Source organism: Miniopterus natalensis, chromosome 12, assembly GCF_054644295.1.
Source record: "Miniopterus natalensis isolate mMinNat1 chromosome 12, mMinNat1.hap1, whole genome shotgun sequence".
Classification (NCBI taxonomy): Eukaryota; Metazoa; Chordata; class Mammalia; order Chiroptera; family Miniopteridae; genus Miniopterus; species Miniopterus natalensis.
This window is the reverse complement of record NC_142092.1, coordinates 10,353,013-10,380,841: the sequence shown is the minus strand read 5'-3', so window position 1 is coordinate 10,380,841 and position 27,829 is coordinate 10,353,013. Positions and strand designations below refer to the sequence as shown.

The window sequence follows — 27,829 nt, the reverse complement described above, 5'->3', positions numbered from 1 at the left end:
ACCTCCTCCCGATGGTAACCACCAAAATAAATAAATAAATAAATCAGCTGACAGTCTTATGGAAGCTCCCTTGTAGGTAACTAACTGTTTTTCGCTTGCTGTGTTTAATATTCTCTACTTTTGAGTAAATCATTTCCTTTATCTGACTAGGCAATCCCACTTTATTGTAAATGAAATGCATCATCTCTGAAATTTTTAAGGCATAAAATGTTCTTAAAATCCCTGTAATGTTGCAATCTCTATGTGATTCTGTATGTCTGCTGTGGATTTATTTATATGTACACTTCTTGAATTATTACCCTACAGATCTGAGCTTAAAACCCCATTTCTTTCATTTATACGAAGTTTGCAGCCTTGAGCAAGTTACTTTTACCTTTGTAAACTTCTTTTCTCATGTGTACATTAAAACAATAATGATTACCTTGTAGGACTGCTGTGAGCATTAAATAACATTTAAAAAAATATATAACACTGAGATGTCCAGTCAAGATGGCAGCTTCCTCCCACATCTACATCAAAATTACAACTAAACTACAGAACAACCAGCATTGAAAACTTCCTGAAATCTGGCTGAACAAAAGTCCTATAACTAAGAATGTCTTTTTTAAAAGCTACATCAAGACTGGTAAGAGGGGCAAGATGCTAAATGGGCTGATCCCACACCCACATGTGGAGTTTAAAAATCAGGAAGGACGTCTTGACTGCAGAGGTCACCTCTGAGGAACAAGGGGTCCCAGCCCCACCCCAGGATCCCCACCCCAGTGTTCCAGTACCAGAAAGAGAAGTCCCCATACATTCTGGCTGTGAACACCAGACAGGAAAAAGCAAACAGAAGAAGGAAAAAATAAAAATTAAATCATAAATCAATGAAATTAAAAATAGGAAATCAAAAGAGAAAAATCACTGAAACCCAAAGTTGGCTCTTTGGAAAAATTAATAGAATCAGTAGGCCTCTAGTCAAACTAACTACACAAAAAAGAGAGGAGACACAGAAATGAAAGAGGGGACATCACTACAGATCTCATGGACATTAAAAGATACTAAAGGAATAGTATGCCTATAAATTTGATAATCTAGGTGAAATCAGCCAATTCCTTGAATGATGCAATTTTCCAAAACTCTCTCTCTCTCTCTCTCTCTCACACACACACACACACACACACACACACACAAAAGATTATCTGAATAGGCCTATAGATATTAAAGAAATTGAATAAAAAATAACCTTCCAAGACAGAAAGCACTAGGTTCAGATGGCTCTAAAAAATAAAGTGTATTAATTTTTTTTTAATTCCTGTATGTTTCCTGACAGGTAATAATCAATAAAATATGAAACATACTTTCATATGGTGACATAACAAGGAAATAACAAAAGGTTAAGTTACAGAATGTGACTGGGGGGGGGGTGTCTCAATAATTTTCTTTTATGATTTATGCTTTTAGTGTCATCTCTAAGAAATCTAAGCCTAAACAAAGGTAAATATTTTCCTTCAGATCTCTTATATTTGAGATTTTAAATTTAAGAATATCATCTACTTTGAGTAATTTCGGACTATGATACCAGGTATGAGTTGAAGTTGATATTCTTACATACAGATACCTAATTATTCTGACATTTTGCCCATTGAATTGCATTTGCACCTTTGTTAAAAAACTGAATTATATATATACAATTCATTTATTCGATTATATTATATATATATAATCTCCAGACTTTATTCTCTTGCAATGATCTAGGTCTCTATTCTTTTGCCAGTACTGCACTGTCTTGAATAGTAGAGTTTCACAGCAAGTCTTGAAATCAGGTAGAGTAAATGCTTCCTCCTTTTCAAAATTGTATGGCTATTTTATTTAACTTGCCTTTCCCTATAAATTTTAGAATCAGTTTATCAATTTCTACACAAAATAAAATCCTGCTATATTTGATAGCTATGGCACTGAATGTACAGTTCCATTTGTAAAGAACTGACATCTTCACTATACTGAGACTTCAAGTCCATGAACATTGTATGGCTCTCCATTTATTTAGCTGTTGTTGTTTTGTTCATCAGTGTTTTATAGTTTTCATCATACAGATTCTCCCCATATATTTTTTTTGAGATTTGCACCTAAGTATTGTATAATTTTGTGATATTATAGATAGTACTGGTCTTTCATTTCAATTTTCAATTGTCCATTGCATATATGTGTATGTATATATATATTAAACTGGATTTTCTATGTTGACCTTATATCCTACAATCCTGCTAAACTTATTCTAGTAATCTTTTTGTAAATTCTCTGGTATTTTCTACATAGTCATTCATGTCACCTGCAAATAAAACACAGTTTGATTCCTTTCTTGCTGGTTTGTATGCCTTTTACCCTTTTTCCTGACTTATTTCACTGGCTTGAAGGGACAAAAAATTGAATAAGAGTGATGACAGTGCACATGTTGCCTCATTTCTAGCCCTTCAGGGCAAGCATTCAGCCTTTCACCGCTAAGTATGATGTTAGCTATAAGCTTATTGTAGATGCGCTTTATCAGGTTGAGGAAGTTCCCTTCTGTTCCTAGTTGGATAGTTTTTATTATAAGTGGATGTTGAATTTGTCAGATGCTTTTTCTCCATCTATTGAGGTGATTGGAGTTTTTCTCAGTCTGTTGATAAGGTGAATTACACTGGTTGGTTTTCAAATGTTGAACCAGCCTTGCTTTCTTGAGACAAATCTCTTTGTTCCTAATTTACAATCCTCCTTATGTGATTAAATTGGCTAATTATTTTTGGAGAATGTGCCTGTTCTAGACATTTCATACAAATGAAATCATATAATATGCTGTCTTTTGCGAAAAGCTTCTTTCATTTATTGTGATGTTTTTCAGCTTCATCCATGGTGTGCTTTGTATCAGTACTTCATTCTTTTTGTTGCCAAATAATATTCCCCTATATGGACATACCACTTTTTGTTTATACATTCATCAATTAATGGACATTTGGGTTGTTTCTACTTTGGACCATTATAAACAATGCTTCTATGAACATTTATGTATACATTTTTATATGAATATCTGTTTTCATTTCTCTTGGTTATATACCTATAATTGGAATAGCTGGTTCATATGGTAAGTATATTTCTAACATTTTGAAAAAGTCCCAAACTGTTTTTAAAGTGGCTGCACTGTTTTACATTCCTGCCAGCAATGTATACAAGTTCCAATTTTTCCGCATCCTCACCAACACTTGTTACTGTCTGCTTTTTTATTGTGTTTGGTTTTTAAATGTTTCTGCTTTAAACACCATATATTTCTACTATAACCCATGTACTTCCAAAATAATGTTTTATATGGTCTGTTTAATTATAAAAAGGTACATAAAGCCATAACCAGCTAGTGAAATATTATAAAATGTAAATATAAATTGTTGATTACCTATGTTAAATGAATAAAATTTTCTGCTTTAAAAAAGTTTTTAGAAATAGTCTCAAGGAATAAAGATCAGTGTGCCACTGGAGAACATCTTACTGACAAATTAGCCAAATCCAAATTCATGATGACAAAAAATAATTAAAAAAAAAATTTTAACTAGAACTTTATTCTCCAACCTGAGTAATATTTATACATTTTTCCCAAAGAGGTAAACCAATTTTTCCAGCTTTACTGAGGTATAATTAAAGGACTAAAAATTGAATATATTTAAAATATACAATATTATGATTTGGTATATGTATATAATGAGACATTATTACCATGGTCAAGCTAAGTAACACACCCATAACCTAATAATTGCATTGTGTATGTGTGGTGAGAAAACAGTATCTACTCTCTAAGTAAATGAGACCATGACAGTGATGAAAGAATTTGAAGTACACACAAATACATTAAAAGATATCCTGTGTTTATGGATTGGAAGAATTAATATTGTTAAAATGTCCATACTACCAAAAGAAATCTACAGATTCAATCCAACCCTTACCAAAATTTCAATGGCATTTTCACACAAAAAATGGAAAAGTAATGCTAAAATTCACATGGAACTGCATAAAACTCTAAATATCCAAAGCAGTCTTGGGAAAGAACAACAAAGATTGCATCACACATCCTGCTTTCAAACTATATTACAAAGCTATAGTAATCAAAAGAGTATGGCACTGGCTAATAATTACACTTTAAAAAGTCGAGTTTTTGCTTTGGCTGGGAAGCTCAGTTGGTTGGAGTGACATCTGGATGCACCCAGGTTGTGGGTTCGATCCCCGGTCAGGGCACATACAGGAATCAACCAATGAATGCATGACTAAATGGAACAACAAAATTGATGTTTCTCTCCCCCCCTTCTCTCTCTCTAAAAAATCAATAAAAACTTTTTTTAAAAAGATCCAATCAAAGGATTGTTGTTTTTTTTAAAAAAAGTTAAGTTTTTAGCTTTGCTCTCATCTTCTTAATATCACGTAATGACTATCTCCGTGCTTTATACTTTCAAACTATGCACATTAATAATTATTTTTCTTCTCAAGATTCCTGTTACTGAAATGTGTGGACTCTAGTTTTAACTATCATTCCTATCAAGGCTAAATCAGGAACATTTTGGTCTTATAATTTTATTTACAAATTAATGTTCAAGAAATGTAAATTTTCAATGACTAATAATTATTATTTTCTCATCAAATAAACAAAAATATAATAATATCCAGCATTGTTAAGGATTCCTAAAGACAGTTATTCTGCCTCAGCCAGTGGAAATTTAAACTAATACAAGTTTTCTGGAGGACAATTCGGAAACACATTTTAAGTGTTTTAAGAACGTGCAAACTCTTTGACCCAGCAATTCTTTTTCTAGGAATTTGTGCTAAGGAAATAATTAGAAATACAGTCAAAGTTTTATGTATAAAAATATTCATCTTTATAATGACAAACAAGGAAATTTTTTTAAAAACTGGAAATGGGGGATGGTCAATGGTTAAATAAAATACAATCTATTGATTGATGTAGTATTATAGAACAAAACAAAAATCATGCTTTCAATTAACAATTAACTTTCAATTCCCTAAGCTAAGTTTTTGATGTTATGTTTTAGAAAACATGCAACATATGAAACTACCTACGGTGTGCTCCCCACTTATTGACATAAGACAGGCTGATAGAACTAAACATGTTAACAGTAATGTCATCCATGGGTGGTAGAATCATGGGTAGTTTTTAATGGAGTGTGTGTGTGTTAATTGCACACATGCGTGCGTAAATATGGGTATATTTTCAAAGATTCTTTTTCAGTGAATCTGTTTTACTTTTATAATGATAATGAAAGTGATGTAAAAAAATGTTCTTAATTTCACCTTGTTTAAAACCAGTTGTTTTTTTTTATTTTACTGCACAGTAATAAATTTCTCCTTCAAGAACACCTCATTTTGCTCTCCCCAAAAGCTACAAAAACAGCTTAGATAATGAGTTTATTTTCAGGAATAACATATTGGGTCTATTTAGGGAACTAGCTCACGGAACTTTTCCCTGTGGCAAAACGGAAATGTCACACACAAAGTTATTACAGGGTTTATGCTAACTCTGGCATTTTACATGCTTAAGCTCCTTATTAATCTCATTAATTTTATGACTGTTAATAGCACTGCTATTTACATGATGACTTAACCTTTACAGATTTCAATCAAAGATTTGAAAACTCAGTGAAGAATGTGCCTAGAATGTAATAGGATGTATCTCTGAGTGGTTTTCCCCAGTGGGGAGCATATTTTTATTCTCAATATATTTAAATGACTGGGTTGCCTAACCAGAGAAAAGCAAAGTAACAATTATCAGTAAAGGTATAAAACTCATGAATGACGAATTGGTTTTCATAAAAAGATGTATGAATGTCAAATATACATATGAAATGAAAACAACCTATGGGGGTATTTTCTAGATATTCCTCTTTATGTATGTGATCTTAAACTAGGCATGTAATAAGAACTTTTCAACAAGAGCCTTATTTTATAGCAAGAGCTGCTCTAGAACTAAATCTGAGCAGGATAAACTATAAAATTCACAGGGATAAAAATACAGAAAATTCTTATGCTAAGCAAAATAAGCCAGTCAGAGAAAGGCCAGTATCACATGGTCTCTCTTCTATGTGGAATCAAATGAACAAAATAAACTGATGAATGAAATAGAACCAGAGCCGTGGAAACAGGGAACAGACTGACAAATCGCAGAGGGAAGAGGGGAGGGGGCGGGAAGAGATTAACCCAAGCCCTTAGATGCACAGCAGGGGGACACAGGCAATAGGGTGGGGAAGGCCTGGGGCAGAGCGGAAACCGGGTGGAGGGGGGCAACGGGGAAAAAAGGGGGACATCTGTAATACTCTCAACAATAAAGAATTTTTTAAAAAAGGAAATTCTCTGTTTCACTCGTTAAGAATACAGCAGGGACGCCAGTGTCCACTTTTGCCTGCAGATGGTTTCGGTGGTCCTGCCCAGTCCTCACAGTCTTCGTGGTAATCGTTGTTCCCTATGTTTCTGTAGAGTTGTGAAGTGTTTTATAAGCATTGTTAAAGCCACAAAACCATAAGAACTACCTTGTCTTCCATCTTTTTATGGACTTTAGAGCAATTTATAAAGCGTGATCATTACCTGTTGGTTAAAAGAACCATCTGCTGGTGAAAATTTTAAGTTTGACTGAGGCTGCGGTGCAGCAGGAACCGAGTGTGGAAGCTCCAAACCTACCCGTTTACACTCTGCTTCTTGATGCTGGGACCAGGGCTCGGCAGCCACTGTGCTGTCTGTCAGGCCGCTCGAGGTTGGGATATGTCTATAGGGCACCAGAGGGCACCTGAGGGGCTAGAGGAGGGACTTGCTCTTCCCTGTCTGTTTCCTGCCTGTGTGCTTTCGGTTTTCCCCGCACATGCAAATCCTGTTCCCCAGAGACATCGAGATCAGCTGGCCCCCTCCTTCTTCAAGATCTGGGTCCCAGTCAGGCCGGCATGGCTCAGCGGTTGAGCATGACCTAGGACCCAGGAGATCGCGGTTCTATCCCCCGTGAGGGCACATGCCCTGGTTGTGGGCTCGATTCCCAGTGGGGGGCGTGCAGGAGGCAGCTGATCAATGACTCTCTCATCGTTGATGTTTCCATCTCTTTCTTCCTCTCCCTTCCTCTCTGAAATCCATAAAGATATATTTTTAAAAAATAAAAATAAAGATTTGGGTCCCAAGCCCCACAGGGCTCCCCATTTCAAACTCAGAACGACCAGCTCCAGTCAGCAGTACCATCTCCTCAGAGATCTGGGCTGTAATTCCATGGGACCCCCTCCTCTAAGTTTTCTCAGCTGAGGGCTGATGGTTGCTTCCTACACTTCTGATTTTTGATACCTTAAAACTTCTCTTTTTTTACCCTCTCAGTGATTACTAACACTATACCTAGTAAACAACTCTTCATATTAAATTCCATTCATTCAAATAACTTGTGTGGTTTCTGCTTCCAAGTTGGGCCTTGTCTTAGTTAGTTGGGCTGCTTTGACAAATTATCATAGACAGAGGGCTTGAAAAAATTAACATTTATTTCTCACAGTTTTGGAGGCTGGAAGTCTAAGATGAAGGTTCCAGCATGGTCAGTTCTTGTGAGGACCATCTCCTAGGTTGCAGACGCCTGATGTATCCCCACATGGCAGAAAGAGATCAAGCTAGCTCTCTACCCTTTAAGGAAGGCACTAATCCCATTCATAAGGGCTCCATCCTCGTGACCTGATCAACTCCCAAAGGCCCCACCTCCCAATACCATCACTTTGGGGGGTCAAATTTCAACATCTGAATTTTGGGGGACACAGTCAGTCCATTGAATACCCCGATACAAAAAAATGAATTTGGCAATATCTAGTAAACATGACATGAATTTACCCTTTGATCCATCAATACCACTTCTAGTACTCTGTGCAAAAAGATTATATGGTCTAGCATTTTCTTTGAAGTGCTTTTTATAAGAGTGATTATTGAAAACAAAAATGTCTATACATGCACATAATAAAGTATCATAAAGTTACTGAAAAGAATGAGAAAAGGCTCCACTTATTGCTATGGTGTGATCACTACGACATGTGGTTAGGCAAACAAATAAAAAGTTAGGGGGAGAAAATATTTGTAGGATGCTGCTATTTGTCTACAGAGGAATAAAATAATAGCATATGCAGACAGGGGGGAAAAGACTGTAGCCTACTAAGGAAACCCCACTAAATATCATCAGATTTCTCAGTAGAACCATAAGACAGACAAAGGAAATACTATTCAAAATACTGAAAGAGAAAAACCATCAGCCAAGGGCAATATATCCGGCACAGTTACCCTTTAGATATGAGGGAGAAATAAAGCCCCCACCACACACACACAAAGCTGAGGGCATTAGCAACCGCAAGACCTGCGTTACAAGGAAGGTTGGAAGGAGATCTCCCACTGGAAACAAAAAGACAAAAGATACAAAGCTTTGAGTAGGATAATTAACTAAGAGACAGAAGCAAGAAAATGCAAATCTACTACAGAATTGGTCATTAAACACTTAATTATAACATAAACGTTAAAGGGGAAAAAAGAGGACATTAACTATAACTACAGCATTTTGTTAGCATATACACCACATAAAGGGTGCAATTTATGACAGCAAGATCGTCCAAAGAAGACAAGGAAAAGGCCTGGATGGGCCCAGGAAAGTGATGATAGAGGCAATCAGAAGAAAAAGAGCTACTGTATGTATGAGACATTTTACACAAACCTGATGGCGACCACTAAACCAATATTCAGAGCTAAGAAGCTAAATATTTTTTTTTTTTCCAAAAAAGAAATGGGTGCCCGGCCGGCTGGCTCAGCGGTTGTGCATCAACCTAGGATCCAGGAGATCGCAGATGGATTCCTGGTCAAGGCACATGCCCGGGTTGCAGGTTTGATCCCCAGCAGAGGGTGCGCAGGAGGCAGCCGATCAATGATTCTCATCACTGATGTTTCTCTCTCTCTCTCCTTCTCCCTTCTTCCTCTGAAATCAATAAAGACATATTAAAAAAAAAAAAAAAAGGAAATGGAGAAAAATATCCTGGAAAGCCACCAAACTAAAATAACAGACAAAATCACAAGGGGAAAAAACAATGGAGATACAGAGAAACCAGAAAACAAAAATTACAATGGCTATTGTAAGTCCTCATATAACAATAACCACTCTAAATTTAAATGAACTGAACTCACCCATCGAAAAGCACAGAGTAGCAGAGTGGGTTAAAAACTAAGACACAACTATACATTACCGTCAGGAGGCTCATCTCAGCTCCAAAGACACAGGCTTACAGTAAAGGGGCAGGAGATGATACTAAAGCAAATGGCATCCAGAGGAAAGAAGACAGAGCAGCACTTATATCAGAAAAAAATAGACTTCAAGATTTAAAAAAAGGTAACAAGAGACAAAGATGAACATTTTATAATGATAAAAGTTTATCAAAAAGGCATAATGATTATCCATATATATGCACCCAACCTGGGAGCACCAAATATATAGAGCAATTACTAATAGACCTAAGGGGAGACACTAACAAAAGTACAATTATAATAGGGGACCTGAACACCCCATTGACAGCAATGGATAGATCATCCAGGCAGAACATCAATATGAAAATATTGGCCTTAAATGACACATTAGACCAAATGTGCTTAATCAATATTTTTAGAACTTTACATCACAGAATGACAGAATATGCATTCTTGTCAAATGCACATGGAACATTCTCAACGACAGACCATATGTTGGGGCACAAAACTACTCTCAATAAACTTAAGGAAACTGAAATTATACAAAGCATATTTTCAGACCACAACAGTATGAAACTGGAAATTAACTACAAGGAGATGCTGGAAAAACCACAAATGTGTGGAGATTAAACAACATTCTTCTGAAAAACTATTGGATCAAAGAAGACATGAAAGATCAAAGATGCATAGAGACCGATGAAAATGAAAATACAACACACCAAAATTTAGGGGGTGCAGTAATGATGGTACTAAGAGGAAAGTTTATAGCACTACAGGCTTACCAAAAGAAACAAGAAAGATCTCAAATAAACATTCTAACATTATATCATAAAGAGCTAGAGAAAGAACAAAGGAACACAAAGTCAGTAGGAGGAAAGAAATAATAGAAATTAGAGCAGAAATAAATAAAATGGAGAACTGCAAAGCAATAGAAAAAAAATAATGAAACAAAAAAGTTGTTTCTCTGAAAAGATAACTAAAATCGACAAACCCCTGGCTAGGCTCACTAAGGAAAAAAAGAGAAAATACTCAAACAAATAAAATCAGAAACAAAATGAGGAGAAATTACAACAGACACCACAGAAAAAGAAAGAATAATACCAGAATACTACAAAAGACTATATGCTATCAAATTTGATAATCTAGAAGAAATGGACAAATTCTTAGAAATATATAACCTCCCTAGAGTGAACCATGAAGAACTGAAAAACTTAAACAGACCAGTCACTAGCAAGTAAACTGAAAGAGAAATCATAAACCTCCCCAAAAAAACAAAAGTCCAAAACCAGATGGCTTCATTGGTAAATTCTACAAAACATTCAAAGAAGGCTTAATACCCATTCTTCTCAAAATCTTCCCAAAAACTGAAGAAGAGGGGGCACTTCCTAACTCATTTTTATAAGGCCAAATTACCCTGATGCCAAAAACAGACAAGGACAACACAGAAAAAAGAAAATTCTAGGCCAGTATCTCTGACGAACTAAGATGCAAAAATTCACAACAAAATACTAGCTAATTGAATACAACAGTACATTGAAAGGATTGCACATCACAGTCAAGGGGGTTCATTCCAGGCATGCAAGAATGGTTCAGCATCTGCAAATCTATCAGTGTGAACTACACATTAACAAAAGGATAAAATCATTAGATTATATCAATAGATGCAGAAAAAGCATTTGACAATATACAAAATCAATTTATGATTTTAAAACATTCAACAAAATGGGTGTAGAAGGGAAGTACCTCAACTTAATAAGGCCATAGATGACAAAACCTCAGCTGACGAAATACTCAGGGGTGAAAAACTGAAAGCTTTTCCTCTAACGTCAGGAACAAGACAAAGACACCTACTCTTGCCACTGTCACTCAGCACAGTACTGGAAGTCCTAGTCAGAACGATTAGCCTCTCCCCCAAAAAATGAAAGGTATCCAAATTGAGAATGAATAAGTAAAACTGTCACTGTTTGCAGATGACAACATTCTATACACAGAAAGCCCTAAAGACTGCACCAAAAGATGACTTGAAACAATAAACAAATACAGTAAAGTTGTAGTACACGAAATCAACATACAGAAATCTACTGCAGTCCCATATATAAACAACAGAATATCAGAAAGAAAAATAAAGCAAGCAACCCAATTTACAAATGCAAGAAAAATAAAATACCTAAGAGTAAACATAACAAAAGAGATGAAGGACCTGTACACTGAAAACTGTAAGATTCATAGAAAGAAACTGAAAACACAAAGAAATGGAAAGATAGTCCATGCTCAAGGATTGGAAGAATTAACATTGTTAAAAATGCATGTTACTTAAAGCAATCTACAGATTTAACGCAACCCCCATCAAAATCCCAATGGCATTTTTCATGGAAATAGGAAAAAAAATCCTCAAATATATATGGAACCGAAGACCCTGAATGGCCAAAGCAGTACTCAGAACAAAGAACAAAGCCAGATTATTACAGTCCCTGACTTCCAACTATACTACAAAGCTACAATACCCAAAACAGCCTTGTGTTGGCAGAAAAGAGACACACAGACCAATGGAACAAGAATTGAGAGCCCAGAGGTAAACCCACACATATATGGGCAACTATTTTCAATAAAGGAGCCAAAAGTATACAATGGAGAAAAGAAGAGTCTCTTCAATAAATGGTTCTGGGAAAACTTGAAAGCCATATAAATGAAACTAGACTGATATCTGACAGCATACATATAAATTAACTCAAAACAGATTACAGAGTTGAATTTAATACCTGAAACAATAAAATACATATAAGAAAACATAGGCACTAAACTCAGAGGGTTTTTTGTGAACTTGACCCCAAAGGCAAGGGAAATAAAAGAAAAAAATAAATAAATGGATCTACATAAAACCAAAAAGCTTTTGCCTATCAAAAGAAACCATCAACAAAACAAAATGGCAACCAACCAAAAGGGAGAAGATATTTGCAAATGATATCTCCAATAAAGGACAATATCCAAATTATATAAAGACCTGATACAACAAAAAGCAATCTAATTAAAAAATAGCCAGGTCTGGCCAGTGTGGCTCAGTTGTTTGGAGCTTTGTCCTGTGCACTGAAGGGTCTCAGGTTCGACTCCCCATCAGAGCACATACCCAGATTGGGGGTTCAATCCCCAGTCAGGTTGCATATGGGAGGCAACTGATCAATGTTTCCCACATTGATGTTTCTCCCTCTCTCTTCTTTTTCCTTCCTCTCTCTCTCTCTCTCTCAAAAAAAAAAAAAAAAAAAAAAATCAATTAACAAAACATATCCTCAGGTGAGGATTTTTTTAAAAGTTAAAAAAAATACTTTTAAAAAATGGGCGGAGAATCTGAATAGACAATTCTCCATAGAAGACATACAAAAGGCTAATGGATATATGAAAAGATGCTCAACATCACCAGTTATAAGGGAAATACAAATCAAAACCACAATGAGATACCACCTCACACCTATTAGAATGGTAAGACAAGAAATAACAAGTGTTGGAGAGGATGTGTAGAAAAAAGAACTCACACACTGCTGGTGGGAATGTAAATTGGTATAGCCACTATGGAAAACAGTATGAAGGCTCTTCAAAAAATTAAGAATAGATCTAAAATCTAACTAGAGATAGCATCAGATCCCACAAGTTAAAGGCTCAGTCCTACAAGACTGCCCCCCCACCACACACACACACACTTCAGATATTAGTCACAAGTCCAGGTTATCACCTGGGCTTCTGACTGACCAGCTATAGATTGGGGGTTCCAACAACACCCTCCCTGGGTTCAGTTAAGAGCCTAGAGCTGCTCACAGAACTCAGAGAAACATTTTACTTACTACATCACCAGTTTATTATAAAATCATATAACTCAGGAGCAGCCAGATGGAAGAGAAGCATAGGGGAAGGCTGGAGAAAAGGTGTGAAGCTTCCATGACTTCTCCAGGTACATCGCCCTTCCCAAATCTCCACACATTCGCCAAGCCAAAGGCTCTCTAACCCTGTCCTTTGAGGTTTTTATGGAGGCTTCATTACATAGGCACAATTGATTGAATTATTAGCCACTGGCAACTGATTCAACCTCTAGTTTCTCTCCTCTCCCCAGAAGTCATGGGGTGGGACTAAAAGTTTCAACCTTGATCACATGGTTGGCTGCTCCAGCAACCAGCCAGCACCCTGAGGTGCTTTCCAAAATCTACTTCATCAACATAACAAAGTTACCTTAATGGTATTCAGGATACTCTCAGCACTCAGGAAATTTCAAGGGTTTTGGGAACTCTGTGCCAGAAATGGGAGGAAAACCAAATGCATATTTCCTATCAAATCACAATATCACAACTTTGAAATCATAAAAATAATTTACATAATTATAAATAAAATTAACTTTAAAAAACAATGTACTTTGCAAACATATAAAAACTCTATCCACTGAAAGACATTGTATGTACAAATACCAACCCAACAGCAATGAGTGTCAAGATCATGTCTCTGTTTCCCACTAAGAGGAACCAGAGCTCCATTTTAGAAATGACAGGTCTAGGTCTGGAGGAGAACATGTACAAAGTGAGTGAAGAACTTCTTATTACACCACAACGCAAAGAAGCTATTAAGCACAGCTGGGTTATGTCAAAAGGACTCAAGAGCCAACTTGAAGAGATTCCATTAGAACATCTTCATTTGACCTATAATGAATGAGTCTAGGCAATGATTATCAATGCCTGGTCATATCACCAAAAAAAAAAAAAAAAGACAACCAAATATTAGGTACTTCCTGATAAAAGTAGACAGAATCATCTACAAAAGTATTCTTGTGCAAAACATGGAAACATAATCATGCTTCAAGATACATGTGCTATCCCTGAAAACAAAAAGTTCACCAAGTGTTAGACCAGTAGAGTCAGACCAACAGTGGTTCAGCAACCTCGGCACTTGAGTTCTGGGTAAGAAAGAATTCAGAGCCAAGACTCAAACTATAAGAGAAAGTTTATTTAGACAGTCACGGTAGTAGAAGTGAGTTGTAGAAGAAATGGTCTCAGTGTTATCAATGAAAGCGGGGGATCCCTTTCCCCACTGGGTGCTATGGGTCAGGTTCTTACGATACCTTAAAAAAAAGAATTTTCTAAGACTTGCATGCGTGGGATAATGAGTGACTTTTATTTGTGTGGGGTTACATCCCTCAGTTTCAAAAGTCCCATTTCCCTGAAACCAGTCCCGGAAAAGGTGCAGCTGGGGATTCAGCAGAGCTAAAAGCAAAGCCAGTGTCCAGAGTTTCAGTTCCATGGTGGAGCTGGTAGGTTTCAACTCAGCCAAACCATCATTAACCAGGCCCAGGCGCTAAGGTGAACCTCTGTGAATGGAGGTCCCCCCTGAGCCAGCAGCTTTACTTCAGCAGCGTAATGCAAATAGGTGCCCCTTTTTCATATAAACTCAGGTGCTGGTGGGACCAGGCCACTACACCCCTAATATTCAATTTCCATTTGACAAGTGAGGTATATTGAGCCTTTTCCTTATTAGCTGTCAAGCCTAAGTTGATGCACCCCACAATGGGGACCTGAGCCTGCAGTGTCAGGGGCCTCTCCTGGGCAGCCGTTTCCCTTCAACAGGAGCTGGGCAGGGGTGTAGGTGGTGCCTGCTTCCGGCAGGTGGCGGTGTTGTATTAAGAAATTGCCTCTAATTCAGCAGCTGCTGAGCCTTGAACTAAAGCTGTGACTTTCCTTTCTTAGATTTTGCGTCCCGTCTCCTAGAGAGCGGGGAGGACTGCCCAGGTTACCTGTCTGCGTGCCATGGTCCCTGGATGGGCGAATACCTTCTGGACCCCATGAGCAGTCACTTTACTCCACAGATGAGTGGTACATGGATAATATTGAACACATGACTTCAATGTGTTTAGAACTATCAAGGTCATGCATATAAAGAATTCAGACATCCCTTCAAGAAGAAGATAGAGGTTTGCAAGTCCCACCCCAAGGGGACCATCATAAGTGGCCTGATGGGTATCTCTCAGGCTCTGCCTCTCATTCTGTCTGTCTCTGTCACAGACAGACACATTGTCTGCCTGCTGAAAACACGGGTATGAGGTCTAACAGCTGGGATCCTGGATGCAGTTGGTCCCCATGTCTCACATGAGAGGACCCCTGAGGTCTTTGTCTATCGGCACATAGAGACCCCTGCACCCACTTTAGCAGCTGCTCTGCTTCCCTCGTCCAAGTGGCCCAGGATCTGTGGGCCCCATCCCCTCTCCATGGACATTAGTGTTCTTCCCAGTTCCTGCCATTTCATCGGTGCCCTGAGGGGTAGCCTTGAAAATGCAACTTTGAAGTATTTTCAAGAATTCCTGTGGGGTGACTTCCTAGGGTGAGCCCCGCCAGGGGCAGGGGCACCTGTGGAACTTTGACGGGTCCTGCTCCCCATTCTCCCAGAAGAGGGGCCTTTCCCACTTCTCTCCAGGGGATCTGCTGGGGCCTCCGCTTTCTCACTTGGTCCCCAGGGCTGGTCACCCAGACCAGAAGCCTGCCAGTCTGGTGGCAACAGTGCTGTCTCCCCAGTGCAGACAGTGCGTGTGTCCCCGTCGGGAGGTCGGGCATCTCTGACATGTACTGGCATGTGCTCTGCCTCTCCTCGGAGGTGCAGGTGTTTGCCCTCTGTCCCCTTAGGAAACACCGACTTTCGAGAGTTTTCTGCACCACAGGGATGTGGCACCTCTCTCTGGCCTTGGGCTGTGAGGAAGGCTCTCCAGCCTGTGGTCTGTCTTCCCAGCTTTCTGCATTTTTCTTGTTATTGTTTTGGACACAGGGAGAGCCAGCCACTGCCTCCCGGGCTCCTGGCCCTGGGGCTCCACAGGATGTGCAACAGGCATCCAGGGAGGAGCCGGCTCTGCCTCCTGGGCTGGTGCTGGAGTTCCCAGAGGGGAAAAGATCACCCCAGTGCCTGCATTCCCATGTGCCCCCAAAGACGGGACACAGCACAGCCCAGGACCACAGGATGACCTTCGGACCAGCAGGCCAGCAGATGGGTGGGCTGAGGCCTGGGCTTATTTACCTCCGGGTGTGCTCCCTGTGTGTCTGGCACCGACCCCTCCCCAAAGCTCACATGCGTCTCCCGTCCCATCCACCCGCCCCTCCCCCACTTTCTCAGCCTTGGGCTCCGTCTCCGTGGGCTCCAGGTGCCTGGACTTGGTTGTTTGGACTTGGACTCGGTGCTGGAGGCTGGAGTCGGAAATCAAGAGCTGCCTGTGGAGCCCGGGCGGCTGTGGGGGAGGAATCCCCCTCTGGTCAGCCACACGCCCTGGTTCCCCAGACCCCCGGTGCCCACACTGGCTTCGGGCCTGCTCTGGCCCTCGGTGGTGTGACTTCCCTGCTTCTCACTGGTGGAAACTGGGTGGGCGTCTCCATCCCCAGCTGCTCCCCAGTGTCCTGGGAGGTTGAGCTCTGCAATGAGATTGACAGGCAGCTGGTCTGGAGGTCTCAAGCTCTGCCCAGCTCTAGTTGCTGCTGCTTCTGTCCCCTGGAGCTACTGCTCCCACATTAGTCCCAGCCCTGTGTCTGCAGACTTCCTCCCAGGGGCAATGAGATTCACCTCCAGGGCTCAGGATAAACCTCAGGCAGAGGGTGCTGCCAACAGTCCCTGTCCACCCAGCCAGCCTCGACCTGGGCTGTGAACATGACAGGCCCACCGGGCTTCTGACCCTCTCTCCTCATCCTATTTCTGCTCTGGGCAGTCCCTCTCCACATGAACCCCCATTACACACACACACACACACACACACACACACACACACACACACACACACGGGACATCTCAGACATGTACTGGTGAGCGCAGTGCCTCTCCTCGGAAGTATATGTGTTTGTCCTCTGTCCCTTTAGAAAAAGCTGACTTTCAAGACTTTTCCTTCAGAATTCATTACAATAATAAACATTTATTTTTCTTGTGGTAAATCCTTTAAAATAATAACCAAATAATGTACTTAACTCCACAGATGAGTGATAAATGTATGACACTGAACATATGACTTCAATATTTAGAACTATCAAGGTCATGCATGCATTATAAAAATTTACACATCCCCTCAAGGAGAAGATAAGAGATTTGCAAGTCCCATCCCAGAGGGGACCATCATGAGTGGCGTGGTGGGTGTCTCTCAGGCTCTGCCTCTCTCATTCTGTCTGTCTGTCTCTGTCAAGGAGACTCATCCTCCCATATGCCTGTCTTCCTGTTGAGATCACATGTATGTGTTCTAACAGCTGGGGTCCTGGATACAGAAGGTTGGTACAGGTGTCTCTCTTAAGAGGACCCCTGAGGTCTTTGTCTGTGGGCATGTAGAACCCCCTACACCCACTCTAGCAGCTGCTGAGCTTCCCTCGTCCCTGGGACCTTTTCACATAGAAAACTATTTGATATAGGGAAAGAAGCATGGCGACTGCAGTCACAGAACTTGGCTTCACAGCTCTTCTTTAGGTTGTTCACGTTTCTTGGTTTTTCTTATCTTAGTTTGCTCATATCTTTGTAGGGGTATTTAATAATCTCTTGGATTGCAGTGAGAATTAAATAAGAAAACATACATAAAGCACCTACGATAGGTGTTGGTTCTTTGCAATCATTAAACTATGTTAGCATTTTTCTTCTTCTTTTCAAAGTTCTCAATTTAACCCAATTATCATTGTTGCCAGTGGAGATTTACAAAAATCCAAATTCTGGAGACTGACTTTTGGATTGTGTGTTGCATTATCTTAAGAGATATTTCTTTTTACTATAGGACCAGTGATTGTTTTTGTGCTAATCCCCTCACTTGACTACTTATTGCAGTAATAAAACAGTAGGAATTCTACATGGATTTCTGACTCACAAATCCCAGAGTAATAAAGTGTGCATCATGTTACATTAGATTTGTAAGAAATATTGGACATCCCCCATTCAACCATGTCATCTTGAAATCGAAGAACTTGAGGCCTAAAATGTTTTATAACACTTAAGGTAACACAGCTAGTGAGGAAAGAGATGGGGTATGAACTCAGTTCTCCTGATTTCAGTTCACCACAACATGGCGCTACCTACTTGAACTAGGAGTTTCAACCTCAAATAATCTGATTCTTCTCCGTAAAGATGTGAATCATTGGTGTGTTAGGAATGTCTACTATGGTGAATGGCACACTGTTGATATTTAGTGAATTTAGAATAAGTGAATAATTTAATCATATAAGGTGATTCTTTTACACACCGTGACTGGATAGAACTTCCCATCCATATTTACTATGATGGGTATAGATATGGGTATAGATTCCAATTAATAATATCTCCAGTTCCAACCCCATGGTCAAGCTCCTTTCTGGCTCTCACCCCTTAAATGATCTGGGTTTTCACTTTTTCTCCAGACTAGAGTAAATTGGGTTAAACACCACCCATCAATTTTATGGTTTAGAAGGTACAAAGTCCTCTTCAGTAGTTCTGCAAATTCAAGGTACATTTTCATGGCTACCTTAGTCTCTTGGCTCTTGTTTCTACTCATGCAAACTTTCCTCTTCATTGCATACATCCTGATGAAAAATTGAATGTTTGCTTTCATTTATATGCAAACACATACACAGGCACACAACCTTACACATACACACATTTTCAACTGAAGTAGCTTTATTTATGATTTGGAAGGGAAGGAACATCTCAAAAATGCAAATAACTTTCAAAAACGTTGGCGTCATTGTTCTTAAAAGCCTTAGTCATCCTTCATCATGGAATTTTACTGACCTTCCTCTGCAGCCTGCTTAGCCTCTGTGAATCTTGGAGACCTTGCCTGTCACTTCTGCTTTTCTACTCTCTCCCTACTTTATTTCTAGTAAAAAAAAAAATCAGTATGCTTGTCTCATGCAAAGCAGATTTGTCCTTTCAGTTGACATCATGAGTAGGCTACAGCCCCAATCATGGGGAGTAGAAAAGATTGAGAAAGTGTGAATGAAAGCATTACTTCTTACCTCCCAAAAAGTCATGTCTCTGCCTGCATCCCATCTTGTCACTAAAACTTGCAGGATATGAGATTTTACTCTACACAAAGCTAACAATTTAGCCTGTCACCATTTTGTGGATATTGGCAGAAGACATAAGATTCTTGGGTCGGAGATAAAGTATTTTATTACTCATACACTATTAGTAGCCCAGCTGGATGCTCTGCATATAGTGAGAATGCTTTGTAGCTGAGGGACAATGAGCTCAGGGAATCCACTGCTTTTATAGTAACTGGAAGACAGGTCACTAATACCCAGAATAAAGGGCAAAGAGACTAAAGCATGGGAAAGAGTGAAGAGACACAGATGCTGTAGTAAGACTTAAAAAAAATAGTTACACTACTATGTGAAAGCAGCCTTCTCACAAACTGGACATGGAAATGAGTCCTATTAGTGACAAATGTGATATCTTTTTATTTTTATTTATTTATTTATTTTTAAAGATTTTTTTTTTTTAAATATATCTTTATTGATTTCAGAGAGAGGAAAGGAGATGGAGAGAGAGAGATAGAAACATCAATGATGAGTCATTGATCGAGCTTACAACCTGGACATGTGCCCTGACCGGGAATCGAACCCCGATCGCCTGGATCCCAGGTCAACGCTCAACCGCTGAGCCACGCCCTGCCGGGCCTGTGATATCTTTTTAAACTCTTATTTGTTAATGTTACCAAATCACTGTCTGGGGAAAAATTAATTAAATAAGCCATCAGCAGCAGCCTCTGAGCAGTGACATTACTGTGCCCCCAGGGTGAGGAGCATCGTTCCCCGTGTGGCACCTACCGTACAGGGCAGCGCCAGGGCCTCTGTGCTCTTGTCAGGGACAGGCAGCCCTAAAAACAAGTGAACAGGGCCTTCTAAGCCCTCTGGGGACAGACCAGCGTTCCCTCCCAGAACGTTTAAGGTCTTCTCTTGGGCAAGGGATATATCATTTATACCCTTAGGGCATCCAATGATTTCACTTCAGTAAAATTGTATGTGGTTGATGGAAGTTAAAAACACAAGCTCTGGACTTAGAACAGCCTTTCTTCAAATCTCAGCATCACCGTTTACTAGTTATGTGACCCGAAGCAAAGTACGTGACCATTCTGAATCTCATTGTGAAAAGGCAAGAGTCACCAACCTCAGAGCGCTGTGAAGATTTAACGGGCCATTGACCCACATGTGGCTTTATTATTAGCTGTGGTGAAGGGAATGGTACCTAATTTTTAAGCAGGTGGCCAAATGATCCAGGTTGCCTGGAAAGGCAGCTCAGGAATTTATAAAGGCACTTAGGCAGTTAAAAAAAAAGAGTACAAAAATGAACACTCTCACAGGTGTGGAGGGCGGCGACACTTGGATATTTTTTGGGGGGCCAAGATAAGACTAAGAGCTGCCTTTCCTTATTATGAACATAGCATTTTTTAGAGGAACAAAACACTGATTTCAAACTTCCTTTGGTGTGAGGAAGACGTCACTCAGTGCTGGATTTTGGTGTTCTAAAATCCCTTGAAACAGGAATTTCAGGAGAGGCTACCTTATACTTCATTTATTGCTAAAAAGATGTCTCTCTCTGTGTTATGATAATACTGAACAGCACACAGGCCAACAGGGAGCAATAATCCAGGGGGCAGAAGAAACTGACAAAAGTTGGTCAACAAACTTATTTAGCACCTACAATGTGCCAGGCTCCGTGTTAGGGGTGATGGAAAAACTGACGTGGCCGCACCCTCCTGGGGCGTATATTTCCAGGTAGCAGCTCCCTGGTGCCAATATGTGGACGTGCTAGAGCAGAGCCACCTGTAGCATTTAGATTCCTCAGACTCTGAGCACAATCCCACTGGGACCTAATGAATCAGACATTCTAGGAGGTGAGAGGCATAGGAGGCTGTATTTTTATCATTTTTTAAAAAATCCTCACCAGAGGATATGTTTTTATTGATTCTAGACAGAGAGGAAGGGAGAGGGAAAGAGAGAGAAACATCGATGTGAGAGAGAAACACTGATCGGTTGCCTCCCGAATTCACCAGACCAGGGATCAAACCCGCAACCTGGGTATGTGCCCTGACTAGGAATCGAACCAATGACCTTTCAGTTTATGGGTCGATGGTCCAACCAAGTGAGCCACGCTAGCCAGGGCAAGGAAGCTGTATTTTTAATAGGTGCCCCCTGGTGATAATAAGGAACATCTGGTCTCGGGCCCACCACTGGTGTTTCTCAAAGGGTGGTCAGACTCTCAAACTTGCTCTCTCTAGGAGTGCAGACTGGGATGTATGTTTTCAATGCACCAAGAGGTTTGGGAACTGTTATGCTAGACTGCCTTTCTCTTACATCACTTCCTTTCTGTTAAATAATATGTCTCAAAGTGCATTATGAACTGCAAAGCTGTGGAGGAGAGACGGTTCTGTGACGTGACTGCTCCTGGGACCCTGGAGCTGGACCTGAGCCAGAACAGAGATTGCTTACCACCCCCACACCCCCAGAGACTGCCTGATTGCAAGCGATGTGATTCTGATATAAATCAGCCTCTTCGCCTGCCTCCGCCTATATGCTGGTTCCTGGAACAGGCCTGATCCTGACCTGGTCAGGCATGTGAAGCAATACCCCCCATCTGGTAACTTTCACTACTAGTATTTATGATTATCACCCCCCCCCCCCGCCTTACCCTATGAACTTCTCTGGCGCCTGTCAAGCAGTGCGGAGAATACCCAGTTTGTCCTGCAGGGGCCCACGGTGCACCTGCCGTGTGAGTTTCCCTTACTAGGCCCTGTTACTTGCCAGACTAGAGTGGCCTGCCTCCTCCTTCAGTCTTTTCCTGCCCTCTGCTGCTGGAGGTAGCTTTTCAGTCTCGGGCCTTTTCCCTGGGTATGCCTGTAAAACCAAAAGCATGATACAAAGTTAGTTGGGTCCAGGTTTTTGGACCTTTTTATAAACAGTCCAATTTATATGAGTCACTGGAGTCCGTCAGAGTGTAATGAGACATTCCTAAGATCTTAACAGGCCTCGAACCAAATCCTCATGGTTCTTATGGCAGCAGGAGCTTCTGGTGGAAAGGCTGTTAGTAAGAATGATGCTGGTACCTCGACTGGAGACCCTCTGGCACTGGGCTCAGATGTGAGGTGCATGAGCTGTCACCTCCCCTCGCTGGCTTCCTCTCCGAGGGTCCACTCCTCTGGACCACTTGCAGAATCTTTTGTGTATGACAGAAATATTCATCAGGCAGACCCTGAATGAACACAGAATATGTCTCCAAGCCCCTATTAGATGTTTAGCTTTCTCAACACACCATGAGAACCCAGTTCAAGAGGTAGCGTTCAGGATGAGGGGAAAAACTGCATGGGTGGGGGGGACAGGCAGAGGGTGACAGAAGACACCGAATTCCCATGTTAGATGCGATGAATGCCAGGTGCCACTGGAACATCCAGCAGCAATACCCCACAAATGGCTGGAAATAAAGAGTGTAGAGATCCGAAGAGGGTTGAGAGCAGTGATAGAGAGGCAGCAGGCCCCAGCTATCTGTGGCAGGGAGTTGGCATTAGAGGCAGACGAAGAAAACTGTGTTTGGGGTCACAGGGAAAGTGAGAGTACAGAGTGCCATGAGAGAGCCTAAGAAAGCGGTAAGTTGGGAGAGCAGAGGGCTCTAAAGCCAAAAAGAGATTAAAATTTCGAAGAAAGACCAGTCACCAGTGTCAAATACCACATGGCAGTCAGCAAGGAGAAGCACAGAAGAGAGGCCACTGGGGTTGCAATACGCACGCCACTGGTGACATTCCCAAGAGCAACGGGGCGTAGAGAAGTAGGAACTATTTCTTTCATAGGTTTGGCCAGTGTTTACTCATAAATCTCAATTCCCTTTATAGTTCTGACTTAATCACTTTCTGCCAAGGATTACCAGTTATCATATTATATGTCTGTTTTCATTGAACATTAAGAAATTTTGCTTTCTGAAGGGCTGTCTCAGAATCAAAACTTAGCTGGAAAATGCTCTCTCCCTACCTCCCTGCCTTCCACCCACTCCTGCTGCCTCCCTAACCTCATATTATTTTTCAGAGTTAGCTCTGAACTTCTGGCATATGGTGGAAACTTATGGGAAGTTTGTTCAGTGAATGTGAATGGAAGGAATTTAGAAAGTGGGTGGGAAGAGTCTTCCTGATATAGGAAATACAGGAAATATCCCCTTTCAAATGAAATATAACCCTTTATATTGAAAATTAAATGTAACTAGGGAGTAGCTGTACTCTATAGTGTAGCGTGATGAAAAAGGTGTGGTCTTCACTCAGGCCTGAGGACTGAGTCCCGGCTATGGGACATTTCATATCTGCAAAATGGGATAATGTTCCTCACTTCACAGGGCAGGTGGAAGAGCTCATGACATACTATGTGGAGATCCAGTCATAGGCCCCGCACAGAGTGGGAGCATCGCAACAGGTGGCAGTCGGTATGAGCATGAGCGAGTTTCCATCTTACCAGCTGTTTATTCAGATGCTCAGGATAGAAGACGACATTGTCTAACCACTATGCTGCACACCTGAAACTAATATAATATTGAAAATAAAGGTAGAAAACGACGATAGCTTTCCATGTAAGTTGGGCAGGAAAACCTCACCGCCTTTCATCTAGAGAGATCTAATCACCTGTTTGGGCTCGCAAGTGCCTGAGGGGCAAAGTTCCCACCAGGTCCTGGGCGGGAGGCCCTGGGGTCGGCTCCCAGCCACTTCTCCCACTTCAGACAGGAGCGCAGCCTGCGCTATAAAGTGTTTCCACAGCGTTGTTTTTTTTTTTAATCACACCTAGAAACTGCGTTCCTAACCGCGGAAACCTTGAAATAGTCCTATCATGTCAGCCTGACCCTGAGGCCCACTTGGCACGCTCTGCGAGGAATTAAGGCGCGCGCGAGTGTGTGCGCGCGTGTGTCTGTGTGTGTGCGCGTGTGTCTGTGTGTGTGCGCGCGTGTCTGTGTGTGTGCGCGCGTGTCTGTGTGTGTGCGTGTCTGTGTGTGTGCGCGTGTGTCTGTGTGTGCGCGCGTGTGTCTGTGTGTGTGCGTGTCTGTGTGTGCGCGTGTGTTCGCGTGTGTCTGTGGGGGGGGGAAGGGGGACGAGACGGTGGGAGGAGCGAGAGGATCACATCACCCTGGCAGCCAAATAATCCAGCCCTAGCGTGGCGTCGCGGCCAAGTCGTCTTTAACAGCTGCGGTTCCTCCCCTCGCCTTCGGCTCACTTCCTAGCGCGCGCCGGGCAGTCGCACTCCAGGTCCCAAAGTGAGCTCAGGTCACCCTGGTCCCAGGCCCCGGGCACGCGTGGTTGGGCCCGGGCCCCGGGGGCAGAGGATCCGCTAGCGGCCGCGCTGGGTCAGCAGCCTCGCTCCCTCCCCACCCGGGCGAAGTCCCTCCGGGGGCCCCGCCCCTCGGGCCACCTCTCGGGCGATCCCGGCCGGATCCTCGGCCCCGCCCCTGCCCCGCCCACCGGGGGGACAGCCGGGGCGGCGGGGGCGGAGCCGGGAGGCGGGGGCCGCGGCTGGAACCGCTCTGCTCGCGGAAGCGCGCCCGCAGCGCCCGGAGCGGCCCCGCAGCCTGGAGTGCGCCTGGCCGAGCCCGCCGCGCGGCCCGCGGTGAGTACCGACTAGGCCGGCGCGCGTCGCCGGGCTCCGGGGGCTGCGGCCGCCTCGTCCCCGGGGAGGCGCGCGAGCCTCTTCCGCGGCGCCCGGGCACGTTCCCCGCGGGCCACTCGGGCGCGCAGGGCGGCCCGGGCGGGGAGAGCGCGGGAGGGCCGAGGGGCGCCCCGGGACTGGTTCCCCCTGGGGTGACCTCCTCGCGCGGCTGCAGCCCGCGCCGCGCGGGGAGCAGGGCCCGGCCGGCAGTGGCCCCCCTCGGCCTCGCCGCCCGGTGTGCGTGCGCCCGGCCTCCCGCCAGCCTCCCCGAGGCCGCGGGCCGGCCGCGCCGGGACCCAGCGGGAGGGTGTGCGGGCCTCGCCGGTAGGCCTCGCCCAGCCCGGCCGGCCGCGCGGGGCCATCCTCTCCGCGTGCCGCGGGGGAATCCACACCGGGTGGTCGGGGGAAGATGGGGCGGGGGGAGGGGGGTTGGGCACAGAGCCCACCCTACTGCGCTTACAGACCCAGCGGGGAGCGCGGGCAGCCTTTCCTCGGTCGGCCAGCGCGGAGCGCGGCACATCTTCAGGCGCACCCTGCAGAGCCCTCCTGGGGCGAGGGCCGCGGGGCGCAGCCTCTGGGACAGCAGTTCTCAAACTTTTGGGGAAGACTCAAAACCCCTTTACACTCTTAAATATTAGTATCCTAAGGAGCTTTTGTTTACAGGGGTTATATCTTTTGATATTTACCATATAGAACAGAAATTTTTACTTAATTTAAAAACAGTGAACCTGTTATATGTTAACATGTTTTCCTGAAAGTAGCCGTATTTTCCAAAACAGAATGTTACTACTGAGAAAAGTGGCACTTTATATTTTTGCAAACCCCTTCGATGTCAGGTTTCATAGTAGGCAGCTAGATTCTTAGATCTGCCTCTGCGTTCAGTCTCTTGCAATATCAGGTGTCATGTAGCCTTGGAAAACTTCACTGTGTACTCCTGAAAACGTGAGATGAAAAAAGCAAATAGTATCTCTGTATTATTACAAAAGTGGTTTTGACCTTGTGGCTTCCTAGAGTGCCCTGCAGCGCACCACGGGTGTGGGAAATGCTGGAGGCTTAAATCATTGGCCCCGCTTCTTGTTTGTGATTCTTCGTCTGAATGGGAACACGCACCGCCCCACGCCTTGGACAGTGTTAACCTCTGCTATTTTAACATCTCTTTGGAAACCAAGTGCTGGGGCCCCACATAAGTGACAGTGCGCCCTCCTGACCTCCTGAAAACTCAGCAAGGCTCCCAAGTGGCTTTGCTTATTTGTGGGCCTGCAAAGCTGACCGGCCGGTCTGTGGGTCTCGGTTGCAGCCGTGATGTGTCAGGCAGGACCCCGGGCTTCAGAGAAGAGTCCGCCCAGAGCTCATGCTGAGTGCGCGGGGTTCGTGTGAGAGTCATCCGAAGCTGTTTCTGAAAGAGCAGGGGTGCGTGCATGCTTTCACCTGCCTTTCCTCCATGTTCATTTCTGTTGGCAGTCGTGAGGCCTTGAGTGCGTTGGAATCTGACACCCCAGTCTTGGTGCTCTTGCACTTGGCACGTTTAGAGGTGTGTCGCTGTGAGCGTGAGTGGCCCTTTCTCAGACCTGCCAGAAAGCAGAGTGCTGGCGTGTGGTAGGTGGCATCCCTCTCTGGGTTATTTCTTAACTTCACGCTCTGTCAGCGCAAGTTCAGACAGAAATCACATACGTCAAAGAGAAGCAGTTCTGTCCGTCTGTTCTCCCTGTGCTCCATCCGCAGAGCCTCGTGCTCCGCAGTGCAGCCTCTGCCGGGAAACGTTGCAGGCGCACGGGCCGGGTGCCTCTGTAGTTTCAGTGTCCACAGATGGGAGAAGCCAGCGGATCTGTTGACCTCCTACTTATCACCTGCTTACCAAGTGCCCAGCTCTGCACTGGACGCTGGGGAAAGTAGGAGCAAAAGCAGATGCGGCCCTGTCTTTCCAGAGCTTCCAGTCTGGTCACTTAGGGAACTGCTGGTTCACTGAGACAGCGCCCGGTGTGTGTTCCCATGAAACGGGGTCCTGTGTGGAGAAAATTCCCTTCCAGATGCGTGCGTCAGAGCATGTGCTGAGAAAGCCAGAGTCCCCAGCTGTGAAGATAGTAATAAAACCAACACTTATTGCCACTTGCCTAGCAAAGAACTACCTTTGTCTTCCTTCTTCCACTCTTTCTTTTATGGAGGAAGTCACTCCCTGTGAGGCTGCCAGACTCTGCAGGGAAACGAGCTCCAGCCTGGGCCCAGTCACTATGCCAGTCCTGGTCAAGACACTTTCTCTCTCTGGGCCTCAGTCTCTTGGTCTTTCAGGTGAGGGCTTGGGCCACTGATGTCCGAAGGAACCAGTGTTTTGCTGGAGCTGGCTTGCGCCAGCGTTTGTATGCATTTCTTCCCAGTTTTGTTCAGTGGCATCACATTTTTTATCTTTAAGTAAGCCACTGTGGGTATGCTGACACCATGGAAGTCGGCAGATGCTCTGAGTCAGGGCTCCTCCACTCTCAGCAGGTTGCTAAAGGTTTACCAGCACACCATTGCTGTTGTCAGAGCCAGGGTGATTTTTCTTGTGTTTTAATAGAAAACAAACTCTTTAGCCAGGACAAAAACACTGGAAATGGGGGGTGTGATTCAAGTTCTCGAAACTTTTGATAGGAAAAGCACTATATTCTATATTCTGTTTTCACTGTATTCTAGAACGTGGTTCTGCAGGCCTTTCTGTAAAGGGTCAGGTAGTATTTTACACTTTGTGGGCTCTCCTGTCTCTGTTGCAACTATTCAGCTCTGCTGCTGTAGTGTGAAAAGAGCCATAGACAATATGTAAATGAACTGGCACAGCTGGGTTCCAATAAAACTTTATTTACAAAAACGGGTGCTAAGCTGCAGGTTGCTGACTCCTGTCCTAGAATGTCAGAACAGGAGCCATGCTTCAAAGAGGTAGTTTTGTGGAAAAGGAAATTCTTTAGACTGTATGCATGAGTGCCAGGGACTTGGTATTCCAAGAT

At 43.0% G+C, this 27,829-nt stretch overlaps 1 protein-coding gene across 1 annotated transcript in view; it reads left to right on the top strand.

The window, feature by feature from the left end:
- The first annotated feature begins 24,796 nt into the window (after positions 1 to 24,796).
- ACO1 (aconitase 1) overlaps positions 24,797 to 27,829 on the top strand; it is a 59,554-nt gene continuing 56,521 nt past the window's right edge. The window contains exon 1 of the mRNA XM_087822627.1: positions 24,797 to 24,815. The gene's annotated coding sequence lies outside the window, so the exon portion shown is untranslated. The remainder of the gene's footprint in view (positions 24,816 to 27,829) is intronic.